Here is a 17,470-nt window from a genome sequence, read left to right as displayed (position 1 = left end):
AATCATCACAATTTTTGGACACGATTCGGTCATGAAACAATTTGCATTGGAGATGTAAATGACCATGTTCATTGCAAAGTTCACAAGTACGACAAAGGAATTTTAAATTTTCAGCACTCACATCTAGCCTTTCTTGCAACCATTTAGTTTCTAAATGCTTATGCCTCTTGCAATATATATCTTCTCTATTTGGTGTGTTCATGCAAACATGCACTCCACAAAAATCACATGCTTATAGAGACATTTTCATCATAACTAGTGCAATCATCATTAGTACTATGGATATTCAAGGAGTTCATACTAACAACATTGCAATCATGCTCATCATTCAAAGATTTAGTACCAAGCATTTTAATGCATTCTTCTTCTAGCACTTGAGCACAATTTTCCTTTCCATCATACTCACGAAAGATATTAAAAAGACGAAGCATATGAGACAAACTTAACTCCATTTTTTTGTAGTTTTCTTTTATAAACTAAACTAGTGATAAAACAAGAAACAAAAAGATTCGATTGCAAGATCTAAAGATATACCTTCAAGCACTCACCTCCCCGAAAACGGCGCCAGAAAAGAGCTTGTGTCTACTACACAACCTTCTTCTTGTAGACGTTGTTGGGCCTGCAAGTGCACAGGTTTGTAGGACAGTAGCAAATTTCCCTCAAGTGGATGACCTAAGGTTTATCAATCCGTAGGAGGCGTAGGATGAAGATGGTCTCTCTCAAACAACCCTGCAACCAAATAACAAAGAGTCTCTTGTGTCCCCAACACACCCAATACAATGGTAAATTGTATAGGTGCACTAGTTCGGCGAAGAGATGGTGATACAAGTGCAATATGGATGGTAGATATAGGTATTTGTAATCTGAAATTATAAAAACAGCAAGGTAACTAATGATAAAAGTGAGCGTAAACGGTATTGCAATGATAGGAAACAAGGCCTAGGGTTCATACTTTCACTAGTGCAAGTTCTCTCAACAATAATAACATAGATAGATCATATAACAATCCCTCAACATGCAACAAAGAGTCACTCCAAAGCCACTAATAGCGGAGAACAAACGTAGAGATTATGGTAGGGTACGAAACCACCTCAAAGTTATTCTTTCGGATCAATCTATTAAAGAGTTCGTACTAGAATAACACCTTAAGACACAAATCAACCAAAACCCTAATGTCACCCAGATACTCCATTGTCACCTCGAGTATCCGTGGGCATGATTATACGATATGCATCACACAATCTCAGATTCATCCAACCAACACAAAGTACTTCAAAGAGTGCCCCAAAGTTTCTACCGGAGAGTCAAGAAAACGTGTGCCAACCCCTATGCATAGGTTCATGGGCGGAACTTGCAAGTTGGTCACCAAAACATACATCAAGTGGCACGTGATATCCCATTGTCACCATAGATAAACACGGCAAGACATACATCAAGTGTTCTCAAAGTAAAGACTCAATCCAATAAGATAACTTCAAGAGGGAAACTCAATTCATCACAAGAGAGTAGAGGGGGAGAAACGTCATAAGATCCAACTACAATAGCAAAGCTCGCGATACATCAAGATCGTGCCATAGAGAGAACACGAGAGAGACATCAAACACATAGCTACTGGTACATACCCTCAGCCCCGAGGGTGAACTACTCCCTCCTCGTCATGGAGAGCGCTGGGATGATGAAGATGGCCACCGTGATGGGTTTCCCCTCCGGCAGGGTGCCAGAACGGGCTCCCGAGAGGTTTTTGGTGGCTAGAGAGGCTTGCGGCGGTGGAACTCCCGATCTATCTTGATATTCGATGGTTTTAGGGTACGTAGGCATATATAGGCAAAAGAAGTTGGTTGGCAGGTGCTCGAGGGGCCCACGAGACAGGGGGCCATGCCCAGGGGGCGGCCTCCTATCTCGTGGCCTCCTCGAGGATCTTCTGACATGGACTCCAAGTCTCCAGGATCATATTCTTCCAAAAAATCACGCTGCCGAAGGTTTCATTCCGTTTGGACTCCGTTTGGTATTCCTTTTCTTCAAAATACTGAAATAGGCAAAAAAACAGCAATATGGACTGGGCGTCCGGTTAGTAGGTTAGTCCCAAAAATGATATAAATGTGTAAAATAAAGCCCATAAACATCCAAAAGGGGTAATATAATAGCATGGAACAATCAAAAATTATAGATATGTTGGAGACGTATCATGCCCCTGACCCTTCTTATTCGCGCGACATGTGTCACCCACATACTGAGAGGTGGAGACCATGTGAGATCGTGGGTGAATAGATAAGTATACCATGGAATGCGTAACGGTTTGAGCGGCAAAATCCGAAAATTTGGATAAGACTATTTTAAAGTTTCGTTCGCAATTTCTTCAGCTGACAAGGACACAGTGAAGAATTTGAACGAGTTTCAAATAGAACGCACATGAAGAATTTGTGAACGGACTGGGTTGAGTTTAGCATAGAGAGGGAAGGGTCCAATCACATTCACTTAGCAGAAAAGTCAACTTGAAGAATTAGCTCAAATTGAAGATTTTCAACTTGGTTGGTGGCGTAACCCACCGTATAAGAAAGCCGATTTCAAACACCGCGTACAACTCTTGTAGGGTTCTGAGAACCAATTTCTTCATTAATTTCTTCACACTTAGAGGGTTAGTGTTCATTGGTTGAAGAAAAACGTTACTTAATGTGTTGCACATCGAAGTCATCAAGTCAGCATAAGTGTTAGGATGTGTGTCCTTTTCAAAGAACATTCGAAGATTCTCGGATATTTAGCTCACACCGCAACTTGCTAAATCTCTTCTCATCCAAAGGCTTTGTGAAGATATTGGCCAGCTGGTCTTCAGTACTTGCATGGTCGATGGAGATGTCGCCCTTCAACACATGGTCACAAAGAAAATGATGACGAATCTGAATGTGCTTTGTCTTCGAGTGTTGAACTGGGTTGTGTGCAATCTTGATAGCACTCTCGTTGTCGCAGTAGAGTGGCACATTCTTCATGTTGATGCCATAGTCCTTGAGTGTCTGCTTCATCCATAGTAATTGAGCACAGCAAGATCCTATAGCAATGTACTCAGCTTCTGCAGTGGAGAGTGATACACAGTTCTGTTTCTTCGAGGACCAACATACCAAGGATCGTCCAAGGAAATGACATGTGCCTGACGTTGACTTGTGGTCCACCCGATCACCAGCATAGTCAGATTCTGAATATCCAATGAGATCAAAGGAAGATCCCTTAGGATACCATAATCCAAGTGTTGGTGTGTGAGCTAGATATCGAAGAATATGCTTCATAGCCTTATGTTGTGATGCCTTCGGTGTTGCTTGAAATCGGGCACACATGCAAACACTAAGCATAATATCCGGCCTAGATGCACATAGGTACAATAAAGAGCCAATCATGGAGATGTATACCTTTTGATCGAAGTCTTTACCATTTTCATCAGTGCATAGATGGCCATTTGTGGGCATAGGAATTTTGACGCCTTTGCAATCTTGCATGCCGAATATCCTCAACACATCCTTGAGGTATTTCTCCTGAGATGTGAATATGCCATTGTATTGTTGACAAATCTGAAGACCTAGGAAGAATTTCAGTTCTCCCATCATAGACATTTGATATTCTTCACTCATCATATAGGCAAATTCATCACTGTAATGTTGGTTAGTACAGCCAAAGATAATATCATCAACATATATTTGGCACATGAATAATTCATCATCATATGTTTTGGTGAAAAGAGTTGGGTCAAGTGAGCCGGGTTTGAAGCCTTTCTTCATGAGGAATTCCTTCAGTGTGTCATACCACGCCCGAGGTGCTTGCTTGAGGCCATAGAGGGCCTTGTTGAGTCTGTAGACGTGATCTGGAAATTTTGGATCCTCGAAGCCTGGTGGTTGAGCAACATATACTTCTTCCTCAAGCTTACCATTGAGGAATGCACTTTTCACATCCATTTGTTGTAAGATGATATTATGATGGTTAGCATAAGCAAGCAATATGCGAATAGCCTCAAGTTTAGCAACAGGTGCAAAAGTTTCATCGAAATCAATTCCTTCAACCTGTGTGTAGCCTTGAGCTACAAGACGAGCCTTATTCCTCACCATGAGGCCATTTTAGTCTTGTTTGTTGCAGTAGATCCATTTGGTACCGATGATGTTGTGCTTGCGTGGGTATGGTTGCTTGACAAGCTCCCACACATTGTTGAGCTCGAATTGATGCAATTCATCTTGCATGGCTTGAATCCACTCAAATTACATGAATGCTTCATCTACTTTAGTGGGCTCTGTGATAGAGACAAATGCAAAATGCCCACAGAAGTTAGATAAATGTGAAGCTTTTGAGTGCATGAGGGGACCTGGTGCACGAATGTCATCGATGATCTTCTCGATCTGCACTTCGTTTGCTATGCGAGGATGTGCGGGTTAATGACTTTGCTTAGGCCCAGCAGTTTCTTCAGGACCAGTTTCTTCAGCAGCACCAGCATGATTTTCTTCATGATCAGGAATGACTTCTTCTGCAGATTCTTCGGTAGGGATGAAATCCTTAGTGGCTTTGAACTTGATGGATTCCTCGGGTGACATTTCATCTAGCACAGGAGGTAGGTGCTCTCTTTGCGAGCCATTAGTTTCATCAAACTGCACATCTACAGTTTCAACAACCTTGTGATGATTGATGTTGAAGACTCTGTAGGTGTGCGAGTCTTTTCTGTAACCAAGCATAAAACCCTCATGTGCTTTTGGTGCAAATTTAGAGTGATGGTGAGGATCTCTAATCCAGCATTTAGCACCGAAGACTTTGAAATAACTTACATTGCGTTTCTTGTCAGTGAGGAGTTCATATGAGGTCTTTTTGAAGAATTTGTGAAGGTATACCCTGTTGATGATGTGGCACGTAGTATCAATTGCTTCAGGCCAGAAATGCTGAGGCGTCTTGTATTCATCAAGCATAGTGCAGGCCATCTCAACAAGAGTCCTATTCTTGCGCTCCACGACGCCATTCTGCTGAGGAGTATAAGGAGCAGACAATTCGTGAGTAATACCAAGCATATCGAGATATTCATCGAGGCCAGTGTTTTTGAACTCGGTTCCATTATCACTCCTGATATGCTTGATCTTCACACCGAAGTTAGTGGAAGCCCTTGAGGAAAATCGTCTGAAGACTTCCTGCACTTCATTTTTCTAAGTGATGATATGCACCCATGTGTAACGAGAATAGTCATCGACTATGACAAAGCCATATAATGATGTAGAACTAGTGAATGTGGCATAATGAGTAGGGCCAAATAGATCCATATGAAGTAATTCAAAGGGACGAGAAGTGGTCATGATAGTCTTTGAGGGATGCTTGGCTCTGGTGATCTTTCCAGCCTCACAAGCCCCACAAAGATGATCTTTGAGGAATTTGACACCCTCGATGCCAATGATGTGCTTCTTCTTCGCGAGTGTATGCAAGTTCCTCATCCCAGCATGACCAAGTCATCGATGCCATAACCAGCATTCTGAAGCTTTTGTAAGTAGACATGTGGCAGGCTGTGGTCCTGCAGAGAAATCAACAATATACAAGTCTCCTTTCCTAAAGCCTTCGAAGACTTTGGAGTTGTCAGATTCCATTAGCACAAGGCAGTGAAATTTGCCAAAGACAACAAACATATCAAGATCACAAAGCACTGAGACAGACATAAGATTGAATCCTAAGGACTCAACAAGCATGACCTTGTCCATGTGTTTATCCTTTGAGATTGCAACCTTACCTAGATCCAATACCTTGCTTTTGCCTTTGTCAGCGTAGGTGATATGCTTCAGATGAGATGGTGACAAATCAATGTCCATCAACAAGCTCCTATCACCAGTCATATGATTTGTACATCCACTGTCGAGGACCCACTCAGTAGCTTTCGGTTGTTCATCCTGCAGATGAATTAGTGCAACTTATGAACCCATATACTTCATCAGCAAAGAATATGATATCAATTTCATCAACAGTAATAGTCATAGTAATGTGAGGACGTGAGAAATGAATGGTTCATTTCTTCATGATTAGCTTGCGTCCTCTCAAGCGCATTCAGGTCTCCAGCAAATTCTTCAGACGAGTAAGTTCGTCTGGAGACCTGACCCTGCATAAGAGATTAGTTCTTTTTGTTCACCACCCACATCTGGAGGAGTGACAAAGAGTTCATCATTCTGCGAGCTCCATAAGAAAATGATGGCATAGAAGCCAGTGCACTTCGTTTCATAGAAGAGTGGTTAGGATAAGTATATGAATAAGCAGAGAAATTCTTCGAGGATTGACACGTCTCCGTCGTATCTACTTTTCCAAACACTTTTGCCCTTGTTTTGGACTCTAACTTGCATGATTTGAATGAAACTAACCCAGACTGACGCTGTTTTCAGCAGAAGTGGCATGGTGTTATTTTTGTGTAGAAATAAAAGTTCTCGGAATGACCTGAAAATCCACAGAGATTATTTTTGGAAAATGTAAAAAATACTGGCCAAAGAATCAAGGCCAGGGGGCCCACACCTTGTCCACGAGGGTGGGGGGCGCGCCCCCTCCCCCTGGGCGCGCCCCCTGCCTCGTGGGACCCCTGGATGTCCACCGACCTCAACTCCAACTCTATATATTTCTTTCACGGAGAAAAAAAATTAGAGAGAAAGTTTCATCGCGCTTTACGATACGGAGCCTCCGCCAAGCCCTAATCTCTCTCGGTAGGGCTGATTTGGAGTCCGTTCGAGGCTCCAGAGAGGGGGATTCGTCGCCGTCGTCATCATCAACCATCCTCCATCACCAATTTCATGATGCTCACCGCCATACGTGAGTAATTCCATCATAGGCTTGCTGGACGGTGATGGGTTGGATGAGATTTACCATGTAATCAAGTTAGTTTTGTTAGGGTTTGATCCCTAGTATCCACTATGTTCTGAGATTTATGTTGCTATGGCTTTGCTATGCTTAATGCTTGTCACTAGGGCCCGAGTGCCATGATTTCAGATCTGAACCTATTATGTTTTCATGAATATATGTGAGTTCTTGATCCTATCTTGCAAGTCTATAGTCACCTATTATGTGTTATGATCCGACAACCCCGAAGTGACAATAATCGGGATACTTCTCGATAATGACCGTAGTTTGAGGAGTTCATGTATTCACTATGTGTTAATGCTTTGGTTCGGTACTCTATTAAAAGGAGGCCTTAATATCCCTTAGTTTCCATTAGGACCCCGCTGCCACGGGAGGGTAGGACAAAAGATGTCATGCAAGTTCTTTTGCATAAGCACGTATGATTATATTCGGAATACATGCCTACATTACATTGATGAACTAGCGCTAGTTCCGTGTCACCCTATGTTATAACTATTACACGAGGAATCGCATCCGACATAATTATCCATCATTGATCCAATGCCTACGAGCTTTTCACATATTGTGCTTTGCTTATTTACTTTACCGTTGCTACTGTTACAACTACTACAAAACTGCCATCGTTACTTTTGCTACTATTACTGTTACTATCATACTACTTTGCTACTAAATACTTTGGTGTAGATACTAAGTTATCCAGGTGTGGTTGAATTGGCAACTCAACTGCTAATACTCGAGAATATTCTTTGGCTCCCCTTGTGTCGAATCAATAAATTTGGGTTGAATACTCTACGTACCCTCGAAAACTGTTGCGATCCCCTATACTTGTGGGCTATCAAGACTATTTTCTTGCGCCGTTGCCGGGGAGCATAGCTCTATTCTTTGAGTCACTTGGGATTTATATCTGCTCATCACTATGAGGAACTTGAAAGACGAAAGAACTAAGATTTTTCCCTCAACTACGAGGGGAGGTAATGAACTGCCATCTAGCTCTGCACTAGATTCTCCTTCTGTTTTGAGTAAGCTTGCGACACCTAAACCCGCTACTGCTATGAATTCTGATATGTCGCATGTTATTGATGATGCCACTTCTGTTATGCATGATACTTATGATGAAACTACTTCTATGCTTGATACTACTTTGCCTTTAGGTGAATTTCTAGATGAACAACTTGATAGGGTTAGAGAGAATCAAATTATTGAAGATGAAATTATTGAAGATAGTGATGATGAAGGTTCTTCCCCTAAGTATGAATTGCCTGTTGTTCCTGAGGGCTATGTTATGGATGAAGAAACTGCTAGAGATTTTCTTGCTTGCAATGATAGATCTGATCTTAAGAAGTTATTAGCTAAACTTAAACAGAAAACTCTGAATGCTAGAATGAAACATGACCCTTCTTTTGCTACTTCACCTATCTTTGTTACTGATAAGGATTATGAATTCTCTGTCGATCCTGAGATAATTACTTTGGTTGAATCTGATCCTTTTTATGGCAATGAATCTGAAACTGTTGTGGCACCTCTTACTAAGTTAAATGATATAGCCACCCTGTTTACTAATGATGAGAAATCCCGCTACTATTATATCCTTAAGATATTTCCATTCTCATTAAAGGGTGATGCTAAAACTTGGTTTAATTCTCTTGATCCTGGTTGTGTGCGTAGTCCCCAGGATATGATTTATTACTTCTCTGCTAAATATTTCCCTACCAATAAGAAACAAGCTGCCTTGAGGGAAATATATAATTTTGTGCAAATTGAAGAAGAGAGTCTCCCACAAGCTTGGGGGAGGCTTCTCTGATTACTTAATGCTTTGCCTGATCATCCTCTTAAGAAAAATGAAATACTTGATATCTTCTATAATGGACTAACCGATGCTTCCAAGGACCACTTGGATAGTTGTGCTGGTTGTGTTTTCAGGGAAAGAACAATCGATCAAGCTGAATTGTTATTGAATAAATGTTGACTAATGAAAATAGTTGGACTCTTCCTGAGCCAATTCCTGAGCCAATTGAGCCAACTCCTGAGCCAAGTCCTAAACCTACTCCAAAGAAGAGAGGTGTTCTATTTCTCAGTCCTGAAGATATGCAAGAGGCAAAGAAATCTATGAAAGAAAAAGGTATTAAAGCTAAAGTTGTTAAGAATTTACCTCCTATTGAAGAAATACATGGTCTTAATATACCGCTTGTCGAAGAAACACATGGTCTTGATAACCCGACACAGGTAGTAAAGGTAAATTCTCTCTATAGATATGATAAAGTTGAAATCCCGTCTACTAAGTTTGCTAGCCAATGCTTGGATGAATTTGATGACTTTATGGCTAGACAAGAAAATTTCAATGCTTACGTTGGTAGAGAATTAAAGAGTAATGCTTACATGATTGGACGCTTGAGTGATTATATGGCTAGAGTTAAAGGTGAACTTAAGCTCATTAGTAAATATGCTTCTATGGTTACCACTCAAGCAGAACAAGTACTTAAAGCTCAAAGTGATTTGCTCGATGAATTAAATAATAAACATGATTTTGCTGTTAGAGTGAATGACTCAGGAACCTTTGTATCCCGAAGGCCACCCTAAGAGTATTGAGCAAGATTCTCAGAGAAATAATTTAGATGCACATAGTCCTTATAAAAAGAAGAAAAAGAAAAATGATAGGACTTTGCATGCTTCTAGTGAACCTGTTGTGGACACACCTGAGAATCCCAATGATATTTCTATTTCTGATGCTGAAACCCAATCTGGTGATGAACATGAACCTAATGATAATGTTCATGTTGATGTGCAACATAGCAATAATAATGATGTAGAGATTGAACCTGCTGTTGATCTTGATAACCCACAATCAAAGAATCAACATTATGATAAGAGAGACTTTGTTACTAGGAAGCACGGTAAAGAAAGAGAACCATGGGTTCAAAAACCCATGCCTTTTCCTCCTAAGCCATCCAAGAAAAAGGATGATGAGGATTTTGAGCGCTTTGCTGAAATGATTAGACCTATCTTCTTATGTATGCGCTTAACTGATATGCTTAAAGTAAATCCTTATGCTAAGTACATGAAAGATATTATTACAAATAAAAGAAAGATACCAGAAGCTGAAATTTCCACCATGCTTGCTAATTATACCTTTAAAGGTGGAATACCAAAGAAACTAGGAGATCCAGGGGTACCAACTATACCATGCTCCATTAAAAGAAACTATATTAAAACTGCTTTATGTGATCTTGGAGCCGGTGTTAGTGTTATGCCTCTCTCTTTATATCGTAGACTTGAATTGCATAAGTTGACACCTACTGAAATATCTTTGCAAATGGCCGATAAATCAACTGCTATACCTGTCGGTATTTGTGAGGATGTGCCTCTTGTGGTTGCAAATATCACTATCTTAACGGACTTTGTTATTCTTGATATTCCCGAGGACGATAGTATGTCGATTATCCTTGGTAGACCCTTTTTGAATACTACAGGGGCTGTTATTCATTGCAACAAAGGCAATGTCACGTTTCATGTTAATGGTAATGAGCATACGGTACACTTTCCGAGGAAATAACCTCAAGTTCATAGTATCAATTCTATTGGAAAAATTCCAATAATCATTATTGGAGGTTATGAATTTCCTCTTCCTACTGTCAAGAAGAAATATGATATTCTTATTATTGGGGATGTTCATATCCCCGTTGAGGTAACCTAGTGTTATTCGAAATTTCTCCGGTTCCATGTTATTCGGAATGAGTTTGTTAACAAGACTTGATCAACCTTGTTAGTGGATTCTTTTTGATGATCATGAGATGGATGAAACTAGAAGGCACAACCTTCTGTACTCTCTTTTTACTTTCTGTTATTTAGAATAAATAAAGTAAAAATAATATTTTCTGTCTATTTTCTGAATTATCCACGTAATAAAAAATACCCTGAAAACAAAAGTTCTCCAAATGCCCTGCCAATTTAGGATGATTTTTTCTGAAATATTTGAGGATTTTAGGCAGTGAGAACACAGTAGGGGGGGGGGGCAAGCACCTGGCCACGAGGGTCCAGGGCGCGTCCACCCTTACAAGGCGCACCCCCCTACCTCGTGGGCCCATGGTGACCTGATGTCTACTACACAACCTTCTTCTTGTAGACGTTGTTGGGCCTGCAAGTGCACATGTTTGTAGGACAATAGCAAATTTCCCTCAAGTGGATGACCTAAGGTCTATCAATCCGTAGCAGGCGTAGGATGAAGATGGTCTCTCTCAAACAACCCTGCAACCAAATAACAAAGAGTCTCTTGTGTCCCCAACACACCCAATACAATGGCAAATTGTATAGGTGCACTAGTTCGGTGAAGAGATAGTGATACAAGTGCAAAATAGATAGTAGATATAGGTTTTTGTAATCTGAAATAATAAAAACAGCATGGTAACAAGTGGTAAAAGTGAGCGTAGACGGTATTGCAATGATAAGAAACAAGGCCTAGGGTTCATACTTTCACTAGTGCAAGTTCTCTCAACAATAATAACATAGAAAGATCATAGAACAAGCCCTCAACATGCAACAAAGACTCACTCTGAAGCCACTAATAGTGGAGAACAAACGTAGAGATTATGGTAGGGTACAAAACCACCTCAAAGTTATTCTTTCGGATCACTCTATAAAAGAGTTCATACTAGAATAACACCTTAAGACACAAATCAACCAAAACCCTAATGTCAACTAGATACTCCATTGTCACCTCAAGTATCCGTGGGCATGATTATACGATATGCATCACACAATCTCAGATTCATCCAACCAACACAAAGTACTTCAAAGAGTGCCCCAAAGTTTCTATCGGAGAGTCAAGAACGTGTGCCAACCCCTATGCATGGGTTCCCAATGTCACAAAACCCACAAGTTGATCACCAAAACATACATCAAGTGGCACATGATATCCTATTGTCACCACAGATAATCACGGCAAGACATACATCAAGTGTTCTCATAAAAGACTCAATCCGATAAGATAACTTCAAAGGGGAAACTCAATTCATCACAAGAGAGTAGAGGGGGAGAAACATCATACAATCCAACTACAATAGCAAAGCTCGGGATACATCAAGATCGTGCCATAGAGGGAACACGAGAGAGAACACGAGAGAGAGAGATCAAACACATAGCTACTGGTACATACCCTCAGCCCCGAGGGTGAACTACTCCCTCCTCGTTATGGATAGCGCTGGGATGATGAAGATGCCACAGGTGATGGGTTCCCCCTCCGGCAGGGCACCGCAACGGGCTCCAGAGAGGTTTTTGGTGGCTAAAGAGGCTTGCGGCAGCGGAACTCCCGATCTATCTTCTGTTCTAGAAGTTTTAGGGTACGTAGGTATATATGGGTGCAAGGGGTATGCCGGTGGAGCTTCGAGGACCCCACAAGGCAGGGGGCGCGCCCTAGCGGGGTGGGCGCGCCCCCCACCCTCGTGACCAGCTCCCATATCTTCTGACGTAGAGTCCAAGTCTATCTGGTGGCTTTCCTTCCAAAAATAACTTCTCCAGTTGATTTCGTTCCGTTTTGACACCGTCTGATATTCCTTTTCCTCGAAACACTGAAATAGGCATAAAACAGCAAATCTGGGCTGGGCCTCCGGTTAATAGGTTAGTCCCAAAAGTAATATAAAAGTGGATAATAAAGCCCAATATTGCCTAAAATAGTAGATAATATAGCGTGGAGCAATCAAAAATTATAGATACGTTGGAGACGTATGAAGCATCCCCAAACTTAATTCCTGCTCGTCCTCGAGTAGGTAAATGATAAAAAAGATAATTTTGGATGTGGAATGCTAGTTGGCATAATTTCAATGTAACTCTTCTTACTTGTGAGATGAATATTCAGATCCGAAAGATTCAAGACAAAAGTTCATATTGACATAAAAATAATAATACTTCAAGCATACTAATCAAAGTAATCATGTCTTCTCAAAATAGCATGGCAAAAGAAAGTTCATCCCTACAAAATCATATAGTTAGGCTATGCTTCATTTTCGTCACACAAAGATGTTCCCAACTTCTATACCCCCGATGACAAGCCAAGAAATTGTTTCATACTTAAATAATCTCAAACTTTTTCAACCTTCACACAATACATGAGTGTGAGCCATGGATATAGCACTATGGGTGGAATAGAATATGATGATGAGGATTGTGTGGAGAAGACAAAAAAGGAGAAAGTCTCACATTGACGAGGATAATCAACAGGCTATGGAGATGCCAATTAATTGATGTCAACATGAGGAGTAGGGATTGTCATGCAACGGATGCACTAGAGCTATGTATGCTCAACAGAAGAAAACTAGTGGGTGTGCATCCAACTCGCTTGCTCATGAAGACCTAGGGCATTTGAGGAAGCCCATCGTAGGAATATACAAGCCAAGTTCTATAATGAAAAATTCCCACTAGTATAAAAAGACAACTTATGAGACCCACTACATGAAGAACAAGGTGCTACTTTGAAGCACAATATATGAGACTCACTACATGAAGAACAAGATGCTACTTTGAAGCACAAGTGTGGAAAAAGAGATAGTAGCATTGCCCCTTTCTTTTTTTCCTTTTTTCCCTTGGCCTTTCTTTTTTTTCTTTTTGGCCTTTCTTTTTTTCCTTTTTTTTTCTTTTTTTTCTTTGGCCTTTTTTTGGGGGGACAATGCTCTAATAATGATGATCATCACACTTCTATTGATTACAACATAAGGATTACAACTCGAAACTAGAACAAAGATATGACTCTATATGAATGCCTCCGGCGGTGTACCAGGATGGTGCAATGAATCAAGAGTGAGATGTATGAAAAATAATGCATGGTGGCTTTGCCACAAATACGATGTCAACTACATGATCATGCAATGGCAATATGACAAAAGTAATATATGTCATGAATATGATGATGGAAGTTGCATGGCAATATATCTCGGAATGGCTATTGAAATGCCATAATAGGTAGGTATGGTGGCTGTTTTGAGGTAGATATAAGGAGGTTTATGTGTGATAGAGCGTATCGTATCACGGGGTTTGGATGCACCGGCGAAGTTTGCACCAACTCTCAAGGTGAGAAAGGGCAATGCACGGTACCGAAGAGGCTAGCAATGGCGGAAAGGTAAAAGGTGCGTATAATCTATGGACTCAACATTAGTCAAAAGAACTCATATACTTATTGCAAAAATTTAGAAGTCGTCAAAAACCAATTACTACGCGCATGCTCCTAGGGGGATAGATTGGTAGGAAAAGACCATCGCTCGTCCCCGACCGCCACTCATAAGGATGCACAAGCCAGGTACACTTCATGTTTCAAATTTGTTACACAACTTTAACCATACATGCATGCTACGGGACTTGCTAACTTCAACACAAGCATTCTTTGAATTCATAATCACCCAACTAGCATGACTTTAATATCACTACCTCCATATCTCAAAACAATTATCAAGTATCAAACTTTTCTTAGTATTCAACACACTCATAAGAAAGTTTCACATATCTTGAATACCAAGTATATTAATATTAAGCAAATTACCATGCTATTAACGACTCTCAAAATAATCTAAGTGAAGTATTAGAGTTCATCTATTTCTTCAAAATAAAACTACCACTGACGGTGTCCTAGACTAGGGGGTACTCAACGCGTCATCTCCCGATCTGTTGGATTGGGCCGAGGACCCCCATGGCCGTATACTCATGGGCCAGTCCGGACAGCTGCCGCATACAAGGAAGAATCCACAAGACTTGGCGATCAAGACAAGGACTCCTCCCCACCGGCGTATTCGGCTAGGACTCTTGTTATCCTAGGCCTCTGGTGCATTATATAAACCGGGGCCAGGCTAGTTGATAGACATACAACAACAATCATACCATATGCTAGCTTCTAGGGTTTAGCCTCCTTGATCTCGTGGTAGATCCACTCTTGTACTACCCATATCATCAATATCAATCAAGCAGGAGTAGGGTTTTACCTCCATCGAGAGGGCCCGAACCTGGGTAAAAACATCTTGTCCCTTATCTCCTGTTACCATCCACCTAGACGCACAGTTCGGGACCCCCTACCCGAGATCCGCCAGTTTTGACACCGACATTGGTGCTTTCATTGAGAGTTCCGCTGTGTGATCGGCGAAAGGATCAATGGCTGGACTGCAGGTCAACTGCGAAGTCGGCTTCTTCGTCACCAGCTCGACTGGTCACCTTGGCTTGACCGAGGACTGCACCCTACCTCCGAACGTTATGTTCGGATGAAGGCCTTCATCAACACCAACTTCGATCTCTATCAAGATCATGGAGGAGTCATCCATGGAGCTCGGGGGCTCAACGTCAACATTGCCCTCAGGCGACCGTGCCGTTTTTCTGGACAGCAAACTTGTATCCGCCGCCACCGCCTCCTCAAGTGTCGCTTAAACAATTACTTCGGTGGAATTATGCGGAATTAAGTCTACAACAACCCTGCAAAAATTTCGTCGAGTTCCGATGGAGGAATCTCCGGCAATCTCCGATATACCGGAGCCCTGTTGAATCTGGACGAGAATCCGGACAAGTTTAGGGCGTGGTATCCAGCATCTTGCTCGGATCTCCTTTGGAGGATCCAACCGTTGATTTGCTGCGGAATTTCCATATCTACCACCTGCCAAAAATTCAGGTCGATCCGACCGTCCAAACTCCGGGAAACTTCCGATTAGTGCATCACTTTTTGGATCGGTTTTCTGCGCGAGAACGAATCCGACCCGAATTCATCTTCTTTATGAACGGGATCTCGGACATCCTTTTTGAAGAAAGTTTTCGTATGGGGTGTTGTGTTTTATTCTCAAACACATCCCAGTAGTATTAAAAGTATTCTTGCAATACGAACTTCACCATCGCGCCGGTGTCAAACCATCCCGACAACATCACTCCATGGCGGCCGACCTGCGTTAGACACGTCGTCGCTTTGTTGAGCCGAGCTCAATTTCTTCGGATCATCATCTCGGCCAGCCGAACAATAGTTCGGCATCGCGAAGGATAAATCGTCACCAACATCGCTGCCCCACGGATTACACGGAGCGGGCACACCTGCATCGTCACACGGTCACTTCATCAAGCCGGCATCGACCACGTCACGACCTGCATCGCTGGACTGGGGGCTTCATCATCTCTTCATCAACCTATTCCGGAGACTTCGGCGTCGCCGGCCGACCAGCTCCATCACGTTAGCTGGACCGAGGGCTTTGCCTCGGCGAGCCAACCTTTGTCAGCATCGCCGTGCCGTTGCTTTATCGCCCATCAGGCGATAGGTGTGCGGATCGAGTCCCAATTTTGGGAATCACCTTTTTTCGGATTGCTACAACAAATAAGCCAGGTGCTATTAATCCTAGTATTTTTTGCTTGTTAGGGTTCATTTTTCCCAATGAATTATTACTCTGGTTTGTCCGTCATATGTACGCAGGCCTATCAAATGGTGGCCGCATTAACGACGGTTGCATGGTGGTTCGGTCAGTTTCCGTACATAGTCCGGCGAACGCCGCATCCGGAACTCGAACCGACCTGTGAATTCAGGCCTTGTCATGCCTTTACCGCATCACGCCGCCGCCCTGCATCGACATTGACTTCGGCGCCAGGCCATATTTCTTTTATTACTCACTTTGCATAAATTATTTGTTATGCAACAATTTATTATTATTATTATTACTATTATCTCCGGTTTGCACTATTTTTTGTGCACAGGAAAATGATCCAGCCGGACTATATCCTTTGGCGTCACCTCGGCTGGACGGGGGGCTTCGTCAACACTTCATTACCCTATGTCGGGGACTTTGGCATCACCCTGCCGTCGTGCATTGACCGTGCTATGTCACCACTTCGGAGTGCCGGGCTCTTTGCTCCGCCACCTCGGGACCGGCTCGGGGATGGAACCTTGTCTCGCATCAAGCTCAGACCACGTCATCAATACCGAACACATTAACCAGCTAAGTTGTCTTCATGCTCAGAGTTTTAAATTTTTAACTTGTGTTCGGCTTGACCAAGCATTATACTTTTTTCGGAAAAAAGTTGCTTGTAAAAATTTCCTTGTTCAAACTTTGTTTGTGACACGCAAATTCAAATACCCCGTTTACTTGGGGGCTTCCTTCATGAAGTTTTTTCTTCTTGCATATGATTATACTTGTACGGCTTCATTCCTTGTTCGTGTATTACGCCACAATATGCACCATATTGACTTAAGCGATTTGCAAGCTGGGTTGCTTGGCTCCTGTGCTTACCCTTACGTTCCCAATTGTTCGGCTAGGGAGTAAAGGGAGCAGCTCCGTGATTGTCACGATCGGGTCAACAGAGCCGGACCTCAGACTGGGTGAAGCCGAAAGCTAGCGCTCTTATTGTTCTCAATCATGGTCGGCACACAACAGAACTCATGAGTACAAAAAATCTGTTGCATAAGTCTCATAATACCAATGAGCACCGAAGAAAGGTATCGGTGGGGGTACTATTTTCTTCGAAGATGCTTCTTACACTTCGCAGTAATATAGCATAAGTTCCCTGAGCGCGCTTTGTCTGTTACAGCCTTATGGCCTGATTGTTGGGGAACGTAGCAGAAATTCAAAAATTTTCCTACGTAACACCAAGATCTATCTATGGAGAGACCAGCAACGAGTAGAAAGAGGAGTGC

Source organism: Triticum aestivum, chromosome 1B (genome assembly GCF_018294505.1).
Source record: "Triticum aestivum cultivar Chinese Spring chromosome 1B, IWGSC CS RefSeq v2.1, whole genome shotgun sequence".
Taxonomy (NCBI): Eukaryota; Viridiplantae; Streptophyta; class Magnoliopsida; order Poales; family Poaceae; genus Triticum; species Triticum aestivum.
The sequence above is the reverse complement of the archived record's forward strand: the minus strand, read 5'-3'. Positions refer to the sequence as shown.